The following is a 22,492-nucleotide window of genomic DNA, read 5'->3' as shown; positions in this document are numbered from 1 at the left end:
TTTGATGTGACACACCCTTTAGTTGAAGTTGTAGTTGTAGTTGTAGTTGTAGTTGTAGTTGTAGTTGTAGTTGTAGTTGTAGTTGTAGTTGTAGTTGTAGTTAGAGTTATAGTTGTAGTTGTAGTTGTAGTTGTAGTTAGAGTTATAGTTATAGTTAGAGTTAGAGTTATTAACAACAAGCTACGCCAGTAACACTGGCTGAGTGTATCCTATGGTTTACCTTCCCTGCTAGCACATTCCTAAAATCCCGAGGCATTTATGAGAGGTCGTAGAGTTTTCTGCATCTCTCTTAAGTAAATGTCGAACTAACATTCCTTCCTTTTCCTTAGCAGTTGCAAGGACATGACCAGGACAATTTTTAACTGTTGGAGAAAACATGCCTTCATCAAAGAGATAAATATTACAACGATATTGTGCGACTTGCTCAATTCTAATGCTAAAAATCAAGATTATTGTTGCTTCTTCGAATCCCAATTTCTAGTTACTGTATTAGAAATGGGAGTCCAGCCACTGAAAGGGAGAGGGGCTGAATTCCTAACAAATCCATGTATGATTTCCTGTTTTTATGTAAAAAATACACGCTTCAATCAAAATTTTAACGAAATATAGTCTCAAATGATCTCAAGCAACTTGTTTCAATCATAACTTGCAGAAAAAATACCAGAAGTGTTGGAAAAAATGATGAAAATATTTCTGTCCACTTGCTTGTACGAAAATCGTCCATAGTGCGTCTATGGCACGCGACGTTGTAACAGAAACAAACGCACACACGCACCGCTATCAATTTCACACACCTCCACGCCTGCCCACCTGCCTCCCACTACCAGGATCAATCCACAGAGGCAGCGACGTTTGTCCGTCTACGCTTGATGGAAAGTGTCGCGCGCTTTTGCATCACGTTTTCCGGGGGCGGGGAGAAAACCAAACTGCGTCATTTAAAAAAAACTCGAGCGGCGGGGCGGACTCGCTCTGTCTGTGCTTAATGCTTATTTAATCGTTCAGGTAAACTTTGGTGCGGCTTAGTTTGGGTCAGTTTGCGGTTCGGTATCGGTTAAACAGACCAGCTGTGCGCAGGAAAAAAACGAGACGAACGAAACAGAAGGTATCCCGCTGATAGTCGGCATTGTTTGTAGTGATTCTGGTTTGTTACTATTGTGTTTGTGTCCCTGTGTGACGAGAAGAAGGAAGTGTTACGAGCTGTGAGAAGAGAATTAGCTGATGTAAGTGACAGACGTGATAAGGAATTTCGAAGAATAGTTTACGCTCGAAAGAATCATTGATTGATGGGCAAACTTCTCAAAGTGACATTTTGAATGGGGAACCGTTCGAGGACAGTCTTCCAGGAAATAGTTTGGTGTGTCATAGAGACCTTCAATGGGGTTCCTCAGCTTGTGAAAAATAATTGATATTTATGCTAAAAAGCTAACGCTTTGTTACTCTATATTGTTCAAGAAAAAAAAAGTCCAAGAAAGACGGTACCTTCTCTAAATAGCTCTTTAATTTTGTTATCGACTGATGGCTACTTCTTCTATACAAGCTTCAAATGTTTAGCCTAACATCTGTGAACGTTTCATATTGATACGTTCAGGTGTTTTTTTTAGCCGATTTTTCAAAGTATGGAGTAAATTAGAGGAATTACAGAATTACAGTGGATTTTGTAAAGCACTATAAGAATCCTATTTTTGGCACTTTGGCGTCGTGCACAAGTTACGTAACGCGATAAGGTGGGGGGTCGAGGTTGCGTTACTTGCTGTGTATTAGAGATCGGAAATTGCGTTACGTAGGGGGGGAGGGGGTCAAAAATCCGGATTTTTAGCGTTACGTAATTGTGCACGACGCCTTTTTTTGAAATCGATGCAAAAAATTTTTTTGAAAATTCTTTTCGTTAAAGTAACAAATTAACCTTATACACAATTTATTGGAGTTTGTGTGCCTTTCGATTTGCGGTGCGATAATTGTACAGGGTTTTCAATTTCGGGCTTCCGAAGGTATACAGCCCTGCGCTGACAACCGTTTGACATAGCTGTCAACCAAAGCGTCATATCGTTAGTTGAATGTCTGCCATTTTACAATATGGATCGTTTTAGTACCGCACAACGTGTTAATTTTGTTAAATTATACTATAAAAATGATGAAAAACCGGCAAATGTTTTTCGAGCATTACGGACGGGTTTTTGTCGTCATAGACGGCCTACAGAGCACACAATCGCTAATGTAGTGCGTAAATTCGAACAAACTGGATCCGTAGCGGATATTGTGAAACCTGTGCATCATCGTAATGTGCGTTCGGTCGAAAATATTGCTGCTGTTGCTGCCAGTGTGAAGGATGACCCGAATGTTTCGATACCACGGCGTGCTCAGCAATTGGGCTTGTCAAACACATCATTGTGGCGAAATTTGCATTTGGACTTGCACCTACATCCATATAAAGTCCAACTGGTACAAAAATTAAAGCGTGGTGACCATGGTATGCGTCAGGCATACGTCGATTGGGTGAACGAATAACAGCAGCAAAATGCTGAATTTTCGCATCAAATTTTCTTCAGCGATGAGGCACATTTCAAGCTCGGTGGCTATTAAACACCCAAAATTTCCATATGTGGGGCTCAGAAAATCCACACGTGATTGTTGAGAGGTCATTGCATCCGCCAAAAGTCACTGTTTGGTGCGCATTATGGTCTGGTGGAATCATCGGGCCGTATTTCTTTGAAAATGAGGACGGCGTGACGGTAACTGTGAATGGTGAGCGCTATGGCCGCATTTTAACCGATTTTTGCCACAAATTGAAGATATGGATACGGATGACATGTGGTTTCAGCAGGACGGCGCCATGTGCCACACAACACGACCGAACATGGCCATATTGCGAACGAAATTTGAGGGACGCATAATTTCGCGATTTGGTGATGCCAAATGGCCGTCCAAATCATGCGATTTGAACCCGCTAGACTTTTTTTTTTTTTTGTGGGGTTATGCGAAAGACCGTGTCTATGCCAACTCTCCGCAAACTCTTGAACATTTTAAAGACAACATTCGTGAAGTTATGACCGAGGTACCGCCCCATATGTGCCGAAAAGTCATCGAAAATTACCTGTTCCGGATCAAGGTGTGTGAGGAAGCCCTAGGTGGACATTTGAATGATGTTGTATTTCACACATAATGGCATAAACCAAACTTTAATTTGAAATAAAAATTTCATCGAAATTCGAATTCTAAGTGTGTTTTATTTCAATTTACTTTCGGAATTTAAAGTTGGAAAACCCTGTATATTGAATTATTCATCATCGAAGACGAAGAGGCAATTTTTCATTCAAACTGAAATATCTCTTTGCGGGAAGGTCCTACAGAAACGTTCTTTAAATGTGTATGCGTAGGAGAAATCATGGTAAAACGGACACCCCCTGAGTTTTCCAGTTAGAAGCAATTTCTTGCAAATTTTCCGATGTTCCCTGTACACACCTGTTATTACTTACGTTTCGAGTCACCCCACAGCTGCAGAAATCGCTTTGCTGTTATAACCAGTGCTGAAAATATTCACGTTCACGACATTCAAACTCTGCGAATTGCTGCCTTCCTTGTATTGATATCCTACTGCTCAAGCGAGAGTCGATAAATATAGAACAACACTGTCAATCAAGCAAACCATTTGTCATGACAATTGTCATGCGTAAATGCGAAAACAGAATAGAAACATACGGTATGAGGCATGATGTCGACGCCAACCTCTCTCAGTTTCTATTCTGTTTTCGCATTTTCGCATGACAATTGTCATGACAAATGGTTTGCTTGCTGTCAATGAACCCCAGTGAAATGAACATCTACATCAGCTTGCCATGAAGTTCATTTTTCATTTGCACCTTCCTTTTCGTAAGGTCGAAAAAGAAGATCATTGCGTGTTAGTGAAAATCAAAGCATAAAACCAATTGAGTCACCAATTGAGAGTAAAATCGATTAATGGTAAAGGATGGCAATCCATCACACAAAATTCTTGTTTTTGGCGAGTTCAGCAATAGAATGTATAGAATAACTCTCGCTACGTTTTATGAATCTACTCACGATTGCCCGGAAATGACATACACCACCATTTATATGTGCAGTGGGTGACACGTTTTCAATAAAAATTCACTGCAAGCGATGAAGATCAACTTAACGTTCGTGATAATCACCTGAAATTTTCGCTTTTCGATATTCGTTCATGCTGTTTTCGATCAATTTACCAGACAAAGCTCATGCGTCTCGACTCTTGTGTTATACTCATTATGACAGATATGGTGTTGAGTTTCAACAGAAGAGAATTCATCCGATACTGGGAAAAATCTAATTCCTTCATTCGTGAATAAATTTTGATAATTTGTGGCACTGGTTATAACAACCAAAAAAATAGAACCGAACAGTAAACAGGAGTTAGGCCGTGTAAAATTCCGCTAATGGAATTTAAGTGCTTTTGTCGGAAAATTTTGGAAAACTCGTTACTTCTGTAAGCCTAAGTCATCTTAGATCATTGTTCAATGTATTTTGTGAGACGGTAGGTGCTTTTGTTGCTAATCGATGCTCGAAAACTTTGTTTTTCAATCTCGAGTCTGTTCGGGGTAACAACGACACCTTCGGTCAGGGTAAAACCGACAGAAGGGTTTGTGTTCCATCGACAGGAAAAATGTGCCCTTATGCTGTATATTATATTTGGAAGACAAAACGGCAGAGCTGGACTGATAAACAATAAAAACCAACGATGAATCGGGCATACAATCCAAAAAGCCTTGCAGAGCTTCAACGCTCATCAGCACATCTCCCGTGGATGCTCAACCAAGCTGGGACATAAACATAAGTGCTGGCTGAGATTTCTAGACCGGAATTCGAACATTCATTCCGCAAACCTAAGACTACATCAGCGGAGAGAGCTGTGGGGTTCAATTGCAGTTTGCATTTGTTTGCTTTTTTACTATTCAAAATCTGAGCAATCCAATTACATACAATTCGCAAATATCCACCCTCTCCCCTCTTAGAGTGTTCAAATAGTATATAGACAGCCTCTTGAAAATTATTGTAACAAGTTTACATTCGTTTTTCTAAAGATGTCGGTTTTACCCGACGGGGTGTCGATCTCACCCGCGCTCCCATTTATTTCAGCTGAAAACATCAATTTTTGTATTCATTCAAAATTCGAGTACCACTCAAAAAATTATCATCAGATACTATAGAATGGTTCATTGATAGTCCGAGCGGCCAATTGACTGGGCCATTTCGTGAGATAACACGCTCAACAAACTTGGTTTTTAACACTCCTATACTCGCACATTGGTCTGTCAGACCGAGAAATCAATAATTCATTCATTTCTCAGAAAATATCAACACTACGACTTTGCGATTCTCTCTAGCTTCGTTATTCGTCGTTCGTCATCGTTTAGCGTATCGCATGTGTTGGTACAAAAGAGACGTGTACCACTTTTTTAACACTTTCGGTCTGACACACCGACGCGAGTATAGGTGTAACTTTTTTGGACAAGAACCTTTTTTCTTATTTTAAAATATTGTTCAATGATATGTATAAATTAATGTTAGTGGCGTGGAATATTTATTGAATATAATGCATATATTCGTCGTTAGATCCATGCGTTCAAAAGCAAAATATAAATGTTTGACTTTCGTATAGTTATTCGCTAAATATAATGGTCATACATATACCCAAATGTGAAAGAATTTCACTTGTGGAAGAATTGTAAACCGTAAACTATAAACTAATCGGTGGCTTATGGTAATTTTTAACAGTTACACTTTCGGAGATATTTTTTTATAATGGACAATATCGACAAGAAAACAAGAAAAAAGGAAGTTCCTAGAAATCCTTTAATATCACCTTTTTAAGCCCTATCTAAAAAATGGGATTACTTCTTAGTTTGTCAGGAATACAGAGACAAAGAATATTAGAAATATGCAAACTTTATATTCCAGAACCTTTATCATAATCATCTAGATGGTCGTTATACATTCTTCTCTTTTATAAAAGACCCGAAGAATACGCAACAACTGCATGAAATGTAAAAAATATGTTTGTTTCGAGCATTTAGTTATGCTATGTTCTGATTCTTACTCCAATGAAACCACAATCGTTTAATACGATTTTATGTTGTTTTATAGCTCTTTATACTTCCATAAATTATATTTAGTTACTTACTTTTAATTAATAACAGTGAAAAATTCTAATTTCGTTATTTGTGTTAGAGTATTAAAAATTACTCTGTTTTGAGGATGCTGAATTAGATGACTATTAAAACATGATAAAGACGAAGAAAACATATTTTTTTGGAGTTTTTTCATTCAATCATATCCTCTTCTTCAAATAAATGCCAATAGAGCCTGAAAAATACACAATGGCATAGCACAGCACGTTTCATCCGTATTTTGTTCTCTCATGTCCCCATGAACAAAGGAAAAACATATGTTAATAATATTAAATATGTATACATGTAATGAAACATAACATCAACAAAATGCTCACCTCCGAATATTTTCGTCTCCGAAAGAGAAATGGCAATTGCAAAGTGCGCGCTTCACAGATGTTAGGTATGACAAAAAAACAAGGTTACTAATGGTATGAAGTAACATATACGAATCCTTGGTAAGAACGTTCATTGCGTCTGACACCGCTTTTACGCGATTTTGGTAATATTTACAAAAAATATGTATATTTTACCAATGTTTTGGCTACTAAAGATTTGGTAGCTGCTTTTACTAAACTATTTCTCCAGTGAAGAATCCTCGATAAGAATATTTTGCCAGTGTCGGTACGTGTCGAAGAGTGTCTAAGCTTAACTACAATGTCGACATCTGGTGGCAACATTCATATAGGGAGACAAATTAATCTCTACCAAATTAGCAGAGCCGAAAGATCCGAAGTTTGGTTTTGGTAGAATGAAAATTTCCACTTCATGTTATTTGATTACTCTAAACACATAGCACTCAACTTTAATCAACCATTTTTATAAAAATTTCCTTGGGTTTCCGCTAAAACACACCATTACAATACACAATTACTAGCTGACCCGGCAAACGTTGTTCTGCCATATGTATATTATTTCTAGTAAGTATTTTAGGTATTAAATAAACATAACTAATGTATTGTAAGTGTGTGTAGAATGTTTCAACGATCTATAGAACGAATTGAATGGGATCGACTTAAAAGAACGAAAGTTTGTATGAAGTTTCTCGATTCAACGTATTTCATAGTTATAACACTAGGAACGCGAATGAATTAAGAACACCTAATTTCTTGTCATGTGCTTCGAAAATTCGTTGTTCTTCAAAGGAATAAATGTGTTCAACTCGATGCCAAGACATATTGAATGCGCAACAACACTTACAGAATTTAAGAGGCACTGTATTTCACATGTAAAAGCTGTGTTTTATTAACAGCCGAACGAGTTTTTGCTTATTTTTATGACGAAGACCTTTACTGACGAAGTTTTATACGAACGGATAATTTAATGTGGACAATTTTTTTGCAGTTTGTTTTCAATATTTTCAATGAATCTGATGAAGTTTTTTTTGAACGGATTATATTATGTAGATTATTTAAATTTTTTAATTTTTTTTTTTAATTTGTATTGATCTCTATTATGTCTGTCATGATCTTGGTGATGATGGACTATTTTTATTTTGTCGTTCTTATAGTTGTATTAGTTAAAAAAAACATTAAAGTAGTCTACAAAAGTTTGAGAGTCGCGCGCGAGACACAGATATAAAGGATATTAAATTGAAAGTTTTTTAAATACCGGTCGAGGAATTTTTCGTAAAGGAAATTTTCTCGATTTCTCTGAATGAGGGTATTCATAGTCAATCCAAAACAAGGCTGGCGGTTGGACTTGTGCTTTGGTGGACCACTTGGCTGCAAGGGCCTCGTCGGGACCGTATCGGCTCTGTGGCGGACATGACTGAGTATTGGCTTATCTTTTGACATTGCAACTTTGTGAACTTATATCTGTAGATAAAATCAGTACGTTTTTTATGTTTGCTAAACTGATTTCAATGTTGAGAAAAAAATAAATAAATTATCTTTTAGATAACTCGTCTTGCTCAAACCTCTGTAGGGAAAGGAGGCAGGACCATCATCATATTAACGTAGCTGACATGTTTGATCCTTTAAATGTTCAATGAGAAAAAGTAATGTATTTTTGTCGTAAAGTAGAAAAATGAAATTAAGAAAATCAACATTTAAAAAAATTGTAAGGGTTGTATCTAGGACACGGCCGCATATTTTCGTCGTAGAACTACGCAATTAAATTATGCAATCCACTTGTTTCCCACTTCGAATATAATAAATTCGATGTACGTCCTTTTACATTTGATATGATGCCTGGGACTACCAAAATATGTGAACGGAAGATTTGTCAAACGATCATTGCGAAATTTCATTCACCTCTAGTATCTGAAATGACGATTTTCTCAGGCTTCTCAGTTTAAAAGTGCGTTTTAGGGAAACATATTCCGGTCTGCACAACGACAAGCGAGTACAAAAGTACTCAACACCAAAAAATACCCTCAACTTGCATGTATTTCCAAAGCGGATTCACCCAGGCGCATTAATTTTGAAGTCTGTGTTAGGGAAACACAGTGGGAAAAGTGGGAAAAAAATACCCCCGACTTGCATGTTTTGACAAAGCGGATTCCCCCAGGCACATTGATTTTGAAGTCCGTGTTAGGGAACACAGCTCGGTGGGAACAAAATACCCCCGACTTGCATGTATATTTGCAAAGCGGATTTGCTCAGGTACATCGATTTTTAAGTCTGTGTTGGGGAAACCGTAAGTCGGGCCAATCAAAACTTGGCAGTTTTGACGTTTAGATAACGTTTAGATAACGCTTGACATTTTACAGTTATTCAATTGTTCATCTCATGTAAAATAATATTTTATTAATTGTGATAGACGCGTAGAAATAGTTCGTATCAATTGATGCAAACATCTTTCGGATCTGTTAAGAAATTAAATGTTTTAAGCGTTCGAAATACGAGTAGGGTTAGCACACAAATTGGCAGAACAAATATATGGGAAAAATGAAATTCTTCCAGTTTTCATGAATTTAAACCGTTCAGAGTTTAGCGAATTGTGATGTATAGCATAACAAAATCTTAGAGAACTTCCGATTCGATTGGTATGCAAATCATGAGAATTCGTTCACAGTGAAAATAGTTATTAACGTTAACTTTATTTCATATAAACGTGACCTGTTCTCTGATTTGGTGTCCTTCCTGAAAGACGTAGTTCTACGTCAAAAATGCTGTCTCGTTGGAGAATAAAACGCGCTTCGAGGAGTGTTCACATCGATATTCTAATTTTGAAACACAGTCATATTGCTCCCTTTATTCACGGACTTGCATATGTATGAATTGCTCTTCACTGATCTGCAAAACTCAACACTAATATGAGCATTGTATGTTTTGCTCAGCTAAGGGAACATGGTATTGCGGAACCTTGTTCCTGTTCTGGTGAGTTTTATCCGTAGCTTGCATCCTGATGCGTTCAAAATCCGTACGTTTTGTACAGCTACAGCTGGTGGCTTGGTGATTTTCGCCACGGTTAACACACTTGAGATGCTCATCCTTTGGAAGGATGCTTGTTAGTGGTCAGCAGCACACTTACCGCAACGAGTTTTAATGTGACAATTTTGATCCATGCCCGAAACCAAGATAATTTGTACATTGAGTAACGTGCCGATTTTGGGGTTTGTATCGGTCTCATTGTACCGCGATGTTGTTCTGATGTTCCTCAGGATTGTTCAGTTGATCTTATTTTAATGAGGATCAGGTCTAAGACGTTGGAATAGCCAATGTTCTGGGGTTTGTTTCTCGTCATCCGATGTACAGCCAGCGGTTGTAGACTATGGGATTGCTCGAGTTCCTTCTTAATGTCCTCCGTTTCAATGGCAGGTACACCTCGTAGTACAACCATAAATGGTTTTTCATGGTGTAAAACTCATGATTGTTTTTTTTTCCAGATATGTTCCAATAACCCTGTATTGTTCCAAATTGGGACTGGTAATCATAATTCCTATGCTGCACGTTTTGAACACCGGCTGCAATTTCTGCGCAATGGTTTCTTAATTCCCCCTCGACCTCTAGAACCTTGTTTATGAAGTCTATTTCGTGCCGTTTGGGGTGTCACATGGATGGACTCGCTCTTCATTTGTTTTGAAATTCAAGAAGCTGATTATGCCTCGATTATGATTAATTTTTGATACGACAGATCTGACAATTCAAGAAGTTGTCTCTGATTAACGCCCTGATTGCATTATTGATATGAAAGAACCACTATTGTTGTGTGTTTTTTTGGGTATTTTGAAGAGAAATAAAGGGTGTGTCACATCAAATTGCATCACGGAAAAAACGCTGTAGAAATTCGCCCAGTAGACCGATCCTTTTGAAAATTTTAGACAGTAAAATAAAAACTATTAAACAACTTTTGGCATTTTCTTTTTATTCATACTTCGAGCCCAAGCCCGTATGCTCGCACCTTCCTCTTTACCCCGTCCATATGGTTCTGTACAACGTCAGGTTGTAGTTTTTTTGAACAGAAATCCATTTTCTCTTGAAGTCCACCTCCGATTTGACAACTTTTGGGTTTTTCCGGAGGGCCTGCTTCATAATCGCCCAATATTTCTCTATTGGACGAAGCTCCGGCCCGTTGCGCGGGTTCATTTCCTTTGGCACGAAGGCTTCGTACCACTCCAACACGTCCTTTAAATAGTGGCACAAAGCGAGATCCGGCCAGAAGATGGTCGGGCCCTCGTGCTGCTTCAATAGTGGTAGTAAGCGCTTCTGTAGGCACTCCTTAAGGTGAACCTGCCCGTTTACCGTGCCGGTCATCACGAAGGGGGCGCTCCGCTTTCCGCAAGAGGAGATCGCTTGCCACACCATGTACTTTTTGGCAAACTTGGATAGTTTCTGTTTGCGAATCTCCTCCGGAAAGCTGAATTTGTCCTCTGCGGAAAAGAACAACAGGCCCGGCAGCTGATGAAAGTCCGCTTTGACGTAGGTTTCGTCGTCCATTACCAGGCAATGCGGCTTCGTCAGCATTTCGGTGTACAGCTTCCGGGCTCGCGTCTTCCCCACCATGTTTTGCCTTTCGTCGCGGTTAGGAGCCTTCTGAACCTTGTATGTACGCAGGCCCTCCCGCTACTTGGTCCGCTGGACGAATGAACTTGACAAATTCAGCTTATTGGCGACATCCCGGACCGAACTTCTCGGATCACGTCTAAACTGCTTTACTACGCGCTTGTGATCCTTTTCACTGACGGAGCATCCATTTTTGCCGTTCTTCACCTTCCGGTCGATGGTTAGGTTCTCGAAGTATCGTTTTAGTACTCTGCTGACCGTGGATTGGACGATTCCCAGCATCTTACCGATGTCCCGATGTGACAACTCCGGATTCTCGAAATGAGTGCACAGGATTAATTCACGACGCTCTTTTTCGTTCGACGACATTTTTCCAAATTTACGAAAAATTGACAGTGAAGCATGGCCAACGTGATCTATACACTCTTATCTGATTATAAGCGAAAGCTGAAGACATAATTCCTAAAAATTAAATTTCTACAGCGTTTTTTCCGTGATGCAATTTGATGTGACACACCCTTTAAAACCAAACAAAAAACTATGGATGGGTTATACCTCTAATATAACCGCAGGGTTGACGTAGGACTGCCGTTGGCTTAGTAATCATTTGTGTTTTTTCAATTAGCAAATAATCACACCTCGGATGTTCCTCATTGGGTACGATATCGCTGCTGCGCAGAGCTATCTTTTGTAAGTATTGATTAAATAATTGATTAAACTAGTGAATGAATGAAACAATTTACGAATTCAATTGCAAACAAATCCCTGTTTAGATCAATTCATGTATTATGGTAGTGGTTATCGCAGCAAATAGGTATCAACATTTTGCCTAATCATCACACGGTATGCGTAGAAGTTGTACCCGCTTTTGTAGACCGTGTTAGCAAAACGAATTCCGGTGTGTAAAATGCATGGGAGTATAAAAGTACTGCCAAGATCCGCAATGCCGATTTTCCCAACTTATTGGATTCGGAATCTGTGTTGGGAAAACACATTCCCGTTTGCAAAAATGCAAGCGAGTACAAAAGTACTCGCAGCTTGCATCTCATTTGCAATGCCAGTTTCACACGCTCCATGGTTTTGAAATCCGTGTTAGGGATATATTCCGATTTGCAGAAACGCAAGCGAGTAAAAAGTACCCACAACTTGCATCAACATTGCAACATTGCAATGCCAGTTTCCCCAGGCTCCATGGTTTTGAAGTCTGTATTAGGGAAACATTCCGATTTGCAAAAACGCAAACGAGTGCAAACGTTCCCGCTGCTTGCATCTAATTTGCAATGCTAGTTTCCCCAGGCTCCATGGTTTCCAAGTCTGTGTTAGGGACACATCCATTCATTCCAGCGATGGTACCTCAATCGTTGCGTAATCATAACTGAGTGGATTTCCGAGCGACACTCGCGTTTATACCGATTGGTGTGATTTCAATAGCCTGTTTTGAAAGCAATTTTAAGGCTATTGAATCAAGTTTTTGAATCAAAAAGTTACAGGAGGGTTCTGTCCGAGACACGACCGCATAGTTGACGTAGGATTCCGTTAGGCGATCTGTTGATTTTGGATATGTTTGAAGAGTTACATCGTTCAAATCTTTGATAATGATTTGGTTTTAATGTCTTTGTTAGGAAACTCATTTCGGTAAGAACAAAAGTTTCTCATACTTTTATGTATTTGCAATGCCGATTTCCCCCAGGCAGCTTGGTTTTGATGTCTCTGTTAGGGAACACATTTCGGTGGGAACAAAAGGTCCCCCTACTTTTATGTATTTACAATGCCGATTTCTCCCAGGCAGCTTGGTTTTTATGTCTCTGTTCGGGACCCGCCGCATGTGTCGTCAATTTCGACTAATTAGAAATGGGTATTTCCGTTAGGATAGGGGTTGAGATTTTTCAATTATTCGATCGTTAGTTTCATGACATATATTATTTTCTTCAATATAAAAAATTGTTATGGAGTGCCGAAATTGGAGGCGAATGAACTGCAAAGTTTAAAGCCTCTTAAAAACAAAGAAACGTGAAACGTGCCGAAATCGATTGACGCAAAAATTTCATCAATCCATCATGAAATGACTGAGCAATAAGCGTTTGAAATTGGACAATTTTCACGATGTGCTCGATTTTCGATTTTCAATTTGTACCCCAATATGTTCCCGAAAGACTTAATCCTACGTCAAAAGTAACAAGCATAGAACATTTTATCTTTCGAATGAAGTATATATAATACCATTTCGTTCAGTTGTTTTGAAGCTATTAACGCTCAAAATCTCGTTCTCCGGCGTAACGCTTTCGTTTTCGAAACTTTGAACTTACACCCCAGTATAGAAATGAAAGACGTAGTCCTACGTCAAAACAGAACAAGTATAATTTGACAGCAGGGGTGGATAAACTGTTTTTACACACTGTAAAGCTGTTGCTGTGAGTAACATGCAATCATCTTGGCCTCTATGTTATTCCTTCAAAATTGTGGCTTCAATAGTTGTATTAATGCATTTGCACTTCAATTTTACCTTGGATTGTGTAATTCGTCTGCGTCTTCATTTTTCGGGACTTACATCGATCGTTCACTCCATGAAAGTTGGAAAAATCCGTGCTCCGAAAACATTTGATTCTTTTTCTTCTTCTTTTTTGGCTTTGAGAGGCTTTGAACTTCTCAGTTCAATCGCCTCTAAAACATATTGATTATTGATTAGTGCTATTGGCGCATTGATTGTTAATTTGAGCCTTATCAAGCTAATGGTTTGTTTGATATTATTATGTCCTCTATTAAAAGCCGGGATAATTGCATTGTCGAGGGTGTATTCCGAATTTACAGAAGGAAAACACAGTTTCACATAGTACAAGTGCATCTTCCAAGAAAAAATAAAAATAAACAACAATTGAAAAAAAAATTAACAAAGAGCATATAAACCGCACTTCGCAACATACCATGTTTCTTATAGAGGCGAATGAACTCTCCGAATGTAAAGCCACTATAATTCAACACAACAACAACAACTATGTTTCTAGTGTTCTATATTCAAATAGATCTAGGGTAAATGATCTTGGTTTGTCCAGTCGAAAATATGATCATGATTTGCCCACTTTTTTGAATGCTCTATTTCAGCGCTCCTGTGTCAAATAAGGCCTTCGAATGTTTCGAAACATATAAATGAAATTGCCTTTTACATGATTTATAGTAGTTTGATAGTATATTTTTATAAAATCACATGTTTTAAAGGATTATAAAATACACCTTCTATTTGTGTCAATGCGCCCCTCATTCGAGCTAACTTTTAATCGATCACCAGATGATTATTTGGCACGCATTCAAACCTTTTCTGGATTACAACATATATAAATATCATGCTTGCTCACCATTTGTATCGGATTTACATAGCTAAACCATTAAATTAACGCATTTTGATGAACTCAATTCTGATCATGAGTTGTCTAATTCAATAATGTTGTTTTGTCCACATGATTTCTATGGCAACCGCTTGGCGCGCTGCAGTTTGTTTATGTTTGTTTATGGTGTGCTTCGCGCATAGCAGAAGTATGGTTTTTCTGTGTTGATTGTGTTGAGGTGAACACTTCTAAAATGCCCAAGAAAAGGCAATATTCTGAAGAAAGCCTAAATTATGAATGAATCAATATGATGACAGTAAACTCAAGCAATGATAAATGCAACATCTAATTGTGAATTCGAATGTTCTCATTCAAAAATGGAGATTTCTAAAACCGGACAAACCATGATCAGAGGTGGTCAAACCATGATCATAATTCTTCTTTAAGGAAAATCGTTAAAAAACATAAAAATTTGAATAATTTCAACACCTTATGGTAGTATTAGCAACTAGAGACTTGGGGCTTTTCAACAAACCCAAACTCGTATCGATTATGTGTGATTTTCATGAAGAAAAATCGATTTGCATTTACTAGTTGCGTAAAAACACCCCAAATTGGACAAACCAAGATCATTTACCCTATATAATTTTTGAATCCTTCTAATGAATTTGATACAATGATACGATTCGAAAGAATTGAGGAAAAACAGGAGAACAGCAATAGGAATGGTTCAACGTGAATGGTTTGATCAAATTGTAACAGTTAATGACACACAATTCCTCGAAATCCCAGCAAACAGACGGCGTCAATCCACGGCACTGCCATCGATTGGGCGGTCTCACTCCCAGCCCAGCAACCACTTTCCCACTTATTGCCGTACGTGATCCATATTATCATCGTCCGTAATGGAACGTTTCGTAATTGGTTTCGTCGTCTTGCTGCCTTCGGAAAGGCTGGAGCCTTTCCCCTCAAATGGCACTTCTCAGTTTCTGGGCGCACATGTCTGTCTTGCGATCGATTTTGCAGCACTGATTGGTTAATCAGAGCGATGTGCTCATCGATAATTAGCTCACATTCTCGAGAGCCATGTAACCCCCGCCACGTGGATGCGTTATGGTGAACGCAAACCAGAGATATGAACAGGCTCGACAACGGTAATAATTAATACCGAGTTGGGCCGCGTTTCGCCCGTTAAAGAAGCTTGGATTAACAGCTGATCGCGATGCTGCATTGCATCTGGTCATTTCTTTGCTCTTTTAGCGCCATAAACATGGATTTATCGCATTGCGATGGACGAAAATGGAGGAACTCGAAGAAAACGCGGGCAAAAGAAAGTGCAAATAACTGACTTACATCCAATATGTATGGTGTTTGTCTTGATTTGGAGGATTTTTTTTCTTCAAGTGATGAAATCGTGAGCAATGAACCAAACGTGTCGAAAAACCTGCATGTGTTGGAATGTTGTGGATGAGGGGTTTTCCCAAGTTTTTTTTTTCTAAATCAGTCATAACCATCAGTAACCGAATATTTTCGTTTAACGCCGGTAGTAATTGATAGAACCAGTAGAATTCCAGATAAACAGTAGATAGATTTCATTTCGAAACTTTTGTTTTCTGCACTCAGCACTCGGTATTCATCGGACATGTATCCCTGCGACTTCTTCTTGTTTGATTGGTCAAATCAGAAAAGGCACTACGGGCTCTGATGACCATACCGAAGAGGAGTCGGAACTTTTGCACATGTTAGCAGTGATACTGAATTTTCGTCGAGAATGTTAATAATGAATGTGACACATTAACATTCCTTCGCACCAGTTCACTCTATATTTGAAATTAATCAATATCCATTATGAGTTACATCGGGGCTAGTTTTTGTGTGTCCTCTCCTCGAAAGTTTCATCTTATTCTATTCATCTAAAAATAAGAGAAACCTGTCAGCTCAAAGAGAGTATAACTATAAGTTTACTGTCGCCTGTAATTTGATAATGAATGAGAAATCATCTAGTGTACAGTACAATGTGATGGAAAATAAGCGCATTGAAAAACTACGGATGGGTTATACCTATGATATAACCGCAAGGTTGACGTAGGACTGCCGTTGGCTTAGTAATCAATTGTATTTCTTCAATTAGCAATAATCCCACCCCGGATGATCCTCATTGGGTACGATATCGCCGCTGCGCAGTGCTATCTTTTGTGTATTGATTAAAATAGCGAATGAATGAAACTATTTACGAATTCAATTGCAAACAAATCTCAATATAAGTCAATTCATGCATTATGGTAGTAGTTATCACAGCAAATAGTTATTTTGCATAATCATCAAACGATATGCGTAGAAGTTCAGTGAGCTGGTGACATGAAGGGATATCTTCCAATGCAGTCTTGAATAATCGAGCCAAAGCGTTGCATTTGTAGTCGCTTTTGTAGACCGTGATAGCAAAACGAATTCTGGAGTGTAAAAATGTTTGGGGGTATAAAAGTATTGCCAACTTGAATGTATCTGCAATGCCGACTCTCCCAACTTCTTGGTTTCGGAATCTGTATTGGGAAAACACATTCCGGTTTGCAAAAATGCAAGCGAGTACAAAAGTACTCGTAGTTTGCATCTTTCCCCAGGCTTCATGGTTTTGAAGTCCGTGTTAGGAAAACATTCCAATTTCCAAAAACGCAAACGAGTACGAAAGTTCCCACTGCTGCATCTAAATTTCTATGCCGATTTCCACAGGCTCCATCGTTTTCAAGTCTGTGTTAGGGAAACATCAATCCATTCCAGCGATCGTACCTGAATCGTTGCGCAATCGTAACTGAGTGGATTTCCGAGCGGCACTCGCTTACATACCGATTGGTGTGATTTCAATAGCCTGTTTTGATAGCAATTTTAGGGCTATTGAAACAAGTTTTTGGATCAAAAAGTAACAAGCATATAACGCGTAGACATTTTATCTTTCGAATGAAGTGTTTATCATACCATTTCGTTCAGTTGTTTAGGAGCTATTAACGCTCAAAATCATGTTCTCGGGTGTAACGCTTTCGTTTTGGAAACTTTGAACTTACATCCCAGTATAGAAATGAGACGTAGTCCTACGTCAAAAATACCAAAGACAGATCCATACAACAAAGTGTTCAACGATATGGCCAGGGAGAATAGGAAAATCTGGAAACGGTGGTTAAAAGCAGTTGGTGACAGCGATTTGCTTGATGATAAATAGAAAAAAAAATCCTTATCATATGGCATTCGCATACAATCTACTGAGTACTACGTCTTCTGACTTGGGACTATCACTTTAACACTGTATCACAGTATCTGAGCCTTCGTCGGATTTCTTCCACCCACTCCTGTTGCTTTTTGACGTAGATCTACGTCTTTCATTAAGGATGCCAAATCAGAAAACAGGTCACGTTTTGACGTAGGACTACGTCTTTCATTTCTATACCGGGGTGTAAAATCAATGTTTTGAAAAAGAAAGTGTTACACCGGAGAACGAAATTTTGAGCGTAAATAGCTCCTAAACAACTGAAGGAAATGGTATGATAAACACTTCATTCGAAAGATAAAATGTCTACGCGTCATATACTTGTTACTTTTTCTTCCAAAAACTTGTTTCAATAGCCTTAAAATAACTTTCAAAGCAGGCTATTGAAATCACCAATCGGTATATAAGCGAGCCCCGCTCGGAAATCCACTCAGTTATAATTGAACAGCGATTGGAGCATGTTGTCGCTGTTGTGGTGAAGCTAACTTCGTTCATCATGAAAGCGCTGATGAACGGTGTCACCAAGAGCCTGTTTGTGCACTTTATGCCAGAATCCATCAGGAGAAGAGTGATGCCACTGAAAAGGCGACCAAGAAAGTATCAACATCGAAAAACGGTTACACTTGAGGCATCGGAGCAGCCGCCATACACACCCATACACGCGCGCAACTCTTTTCGTTTGGTTGTTATCTAGCATCGAGGAGAAACTGGAAAGATGTTCTCGTTGCTGAAAAATAATCTGCCAGTTCCCCTTGTAATTGAAAATTACATTCAAGCGAAAGAAATTATTTTAATGTTTTGTTCAGTATAATACTGCGATCAAATGCATTTCGTTTTGTGATTTTTCAATCATGTGCAATTAAAAGGAAAGCTTCTGAAGATTATTCGTCCCCATCAGTAGAATATTTTCGTATCCAATACTGGCTGCATAAAACCGTGTGCCTCCAACGTAACGCTCTCATTTTCGAAGTCGCCCAAATATTCATTTATTCATTCATTCAGAATGGATTCAGATTCATCTTCAAACCAATGATCACTAAATCAACGACAGTCCTACGTCAACCTTGCGGTTATACCACAGATATAACCCACTTCCTGTTTTTTATGAAATAAAGTTAACGTTAATAACTATTTTTGCCGCGAACGGATTTTGGCGATTTACATACCAAACGAATCGGAATTTCCCTAAGGTTTGTTTGGTATGCTATACAGTATAATCCCATAGTCTGTATATGGTTTAAATGAATGAAAAATGGAAGCATTCCCATTTCCTCATACATTTGAATGCACACAAATCGGCAGAACAAATGTATGGGAAAATGAGAATGCTTCCAGTTTTCATTAATTTAAACTGTTTAGGCATTAGTGGATTGTACTGTATAGTATATCAAACGAATCTTAGAGAATTTCCGATTTCCGATTCCATTGGTATGCAAAGTATCAGAATTTGTTCGCTGTGGAAATAGTTATTAATGTTAATTTTATTTTACAAAAACGTGCCCTGTTTTCTGATTTAGCACCCTTCCTGAAAGACGTAGTTCTACGTCGAAATCGATAATCGTCTCTCGGAATTTAACCTATTAGTGCCCAGCGTATGAAATTTAATACGCAAAAATGCCCGTTTTTGATGAAACTAAAGTGTTAAGCGCATTTTAAATGATACCACATGACAATTTAGGAGTGTTTTTGTGTCAGTGTCATTTTATCTGTCATTTTTGTAGTTTTTTTGTGTATTGAAGCTTGCAAAGTTCTAGTTTCCCGCAAAAGTCGCAAAGTAAACATAACCTACACCTGGGCAGTAACGGGTTAAGCGCGCACAGGAAGTCTGCTCGCTCGGCTGCCTTCTGCCTCGCTCAATTGATAAATATGATAAATATAAACAAGGAAGGGATATAGCGGGAGGGCAATATTTACGCTAGGGAATTGGTAATGAATCTCTGCTGAGGCAAATATTCAGCCTTTTTCCAAGCAGTTAACATTGTCTGTGTTCTGCCATCAATGCATTGAACTGACGCTACGGTGAAGCAGGTGTTAAGGTTGTGCACCAAAAAACTATTTGAGAAATACCAAGTTATTCAATAAGTTATATTAAGTTATTGATCTATTTGGGCTCGCGTGCCAGTCGCAAAACTGCTTTCAACTAGGATTGCATTTGCGCTAATCTTGATCATAATGAAGTTGTGCTACTCTTTTCGAGGTTGTTGAGATTAACAGATAGAGTTTATTTCGTTTATTTAGTCGTCAAAGAAGTAAATGACGTTCTGAAATTTTGTGTGTGATTTGGTTTCGCTTGCCAGTAGCAAAGCTTTCTCCCCTAAGGATGACAGCTGCGCTTATCTCGAGCATGTATTGTTCTGCGAGCACAAGAATGAATCATCAAACAATTATCGTCAAATGATTCTACAATAAAAAAAAACATTCCAGGGCGACCAAACTGGTAGAATGGTTATTTCAAAATTTTCTTAGCATTATAAAATAATATCCGCAGTTATGAACAACCGACTTGAATTATCTACAGCGTAGTTCTACGTCAACAATGCGATCGTGTCTTGAACACAACCTCCTATAATTTTTTTCAATTATTCGATAGTTAGTTTTATCACATATATTAGTTTCTTCAATGTTAAACCCTATGTGTGGGTTATACCTAAGGCATAACCGCAAGGTTGGCGTAGGACTACCGTTGGCTTAGTAATTATTTGAGTGGATTGATTTAATTATTGATTAAACCAGTGATTGAATGAGACAATTTCCGAATTCAATTGCAAACTAATCCCAACTTGAGTCAATTCATGCAATGTGATGAATTACGTTCTTTTTTGCTAGTCTGACGTATGGTATGATGGCTTGTCCATTTCATTCATTTATCGTTGACTCCCACAATATGTGAACGGAAGAAATGCTAAACGATCAATGTATTTTGCATTTCCCTCTGAAGTTATCGCATCTCCCAAGTGTACGTACTTCTCGCACCGCGAATTTGCTTGATTTGATGAACTTCAGGCACTCATGTTTGATTTTGACATGTAAGTTGAGCGCATATTGTTCTATCGATGTTATCGACTTTACCGTGACAAATTGTCATCAACATTTTGCCAAACGGTATACATAAAAATTCAGTGAGCTGAAGACATGAAGGGATATCGTCCAATGCAGTCTTGAATAACCGAGCCAAAGCGTTGTGTTCATACCGCTTTTGAAGTCCGCACACATTCCGGAATGCAAAAACTGCATGCGGGTACGAAAGCACTATCAATAATTAACAATCATATAACTCTTGGACATTTTGTCTTTCGAATGAAGTGATTATCATACCACTCCGTTCAGTCGGCAAAGAAGTATTAACGCTCAAAACGTTGCATTCCAGTGTCACGCTCTCGTTTTCGAAACTTTGAACTTTTACCCCGGTACAGAAATGAAAGACGTCCTACGCCAAAATTTTTATGGAGTGCCGAAATCGATTGACGAGAAAATCTCATCAATTCATCATGAAATGACTGAGGGAGTTCGGGTTGAGCGTCGCTGCGGGCTAGACGTTTTTTTTTCCTAGAAAATGTCGGTATTTGTTTGGTGTTTCGGTTAAACTGTGTTAATTTCAAGTGGAAATGTGTTTCCTGTTTGGATACTCCGAAATCCAGTGCAATTTGCTTCAATTTTGAGGACCATATTTATAAATTTGCCAGTATCAGTGATTTGTTCGATGAAGGAATTTTATTTCAGAACACATATGTTAGTGTAGTCGCGACCGTTGGTCGTTCGGTGTCATGTAACGACATGTTCCTTTCCAATTGCATGTAGATCGTGTATGTGCCTGTTATGTGGGCAATAACAGAAAATAATGTTTGTTTGCATAATCGAAAAGTGTTCATACAGTGAAGGCATAATGTAACGGGTGTTAAATAAAAAATGAGAATTTTTTTCAATACCTTTCAGTAACTCAAATAAAGAGCGTAAAATTTTCTTTCTCCAAGAAAATTTCTCTTTGGGCTCCCTAGAAACAGTAGGCGTGTTTGGTTTTGCTAGTTTGAATTTAGTCAAAGCAAAGATGGCGTCGAAACAGCACGTGCTCCGCGAACGCATTGTACGGTTCTACGAAACGCATTTCCAGCAAGGAAAAAAGTTCACGGTGGCACATTTTATTGTAGAAAATGTACCTGTCAGTACGGTATATTGTATCCTGGGCTCCCTGAACGTAGAGCGGAAGGTCGGAAGTGGTCGACCGGTGACGATAATGACGAAGCAAAGGAAGACATCGTTAAAGAAGCTGTTTGACAACAAGGACGCAACCAGCCTGCGTGACGCCGGTCGGAAATATGGCTGCTCCCACGTATTGATCCATCGGACCCTCAAGATGGAAGGAATCGTCTGCAGGAAGAAGACGAGGTCGCCGGAGTACACGGAGGAGCAGATTGAGACGGTTAAATCACAGTGTCGGTGGATGAGCAAAAATACCGCGGGACGTCTTTCGTTCTGGACGACGAAAGCTATTTTCCGCTGCCCAAAACGCATATTCCAGGAAATGATAATTACAACTCCAGCGACAAGTCATCCACACCGCCTGAAGTGAAATACAAGTTCAAGCACAAGTTTGAAAAAAAGGTTATGTTGTACATCGCTATTTCCGACCGGGGCATTTCAAAGCCTTGGTTTAAGCCGAGTGGTCTGGCAATCAACCAACAAATCTATCGAGAAGAGTGCCTCGATAAAATCCTGCTGCCGTTCCTGAACGAGCATCACGCGGATGGGAAGTACGTCTTCTGGCCGGACAAGGCGTCTTCCCATTACGCCAAGAAGACGCTGGCGTATCTT

At 38.8% G+C, this 22,492-nt stretch overlaps 1 protein-coding gene across 2 annotated transcripts in view; it reads left to right on the top strand.

The window, feature by feature from the left end:
* Positions 1–954: 954 nt before the first annotated feature.
* The window catches only part of LOC129764689 (putative uncharacterized protein DDB_G0271606), a 28,696-nt gene continuing 7,158 nt past the window's right edge, over positions 955–22,492 (top strand). Inside the window, exons 1-2 of one of the 2 annotated variants that reach the window (XM_055764054.1) lie at positions 955–1,220; positions 11,733–11,797. The gene's annotated coding sequence lies outside the window, so the exon portion shown is untranslated. The remainder of the gene's footprint in view (positions 1,221–11,732; positions 11,798–22,492) is intronic. The other variant, XM_055764046.1, reaches the window with a different exon arrangement.

This window comes from Toxorhynchites rutilus, chromosome 1 (assembly GCF_029784135.1).
Source record: "Toxorhynchites rutilus septentrionalis strain SRP chromosome 1, ASM2978413v1, whole genome shotgun sequence".
NCBI lineage: Eukaryota > Metazoa > Arthropoda > Insecta > Diptera > Culicidae > Toxorhynchites > Toxorhynchites rutilus.
This window is presented reverse-complemented; position numbering and strand designations above follow the sequence as displayed.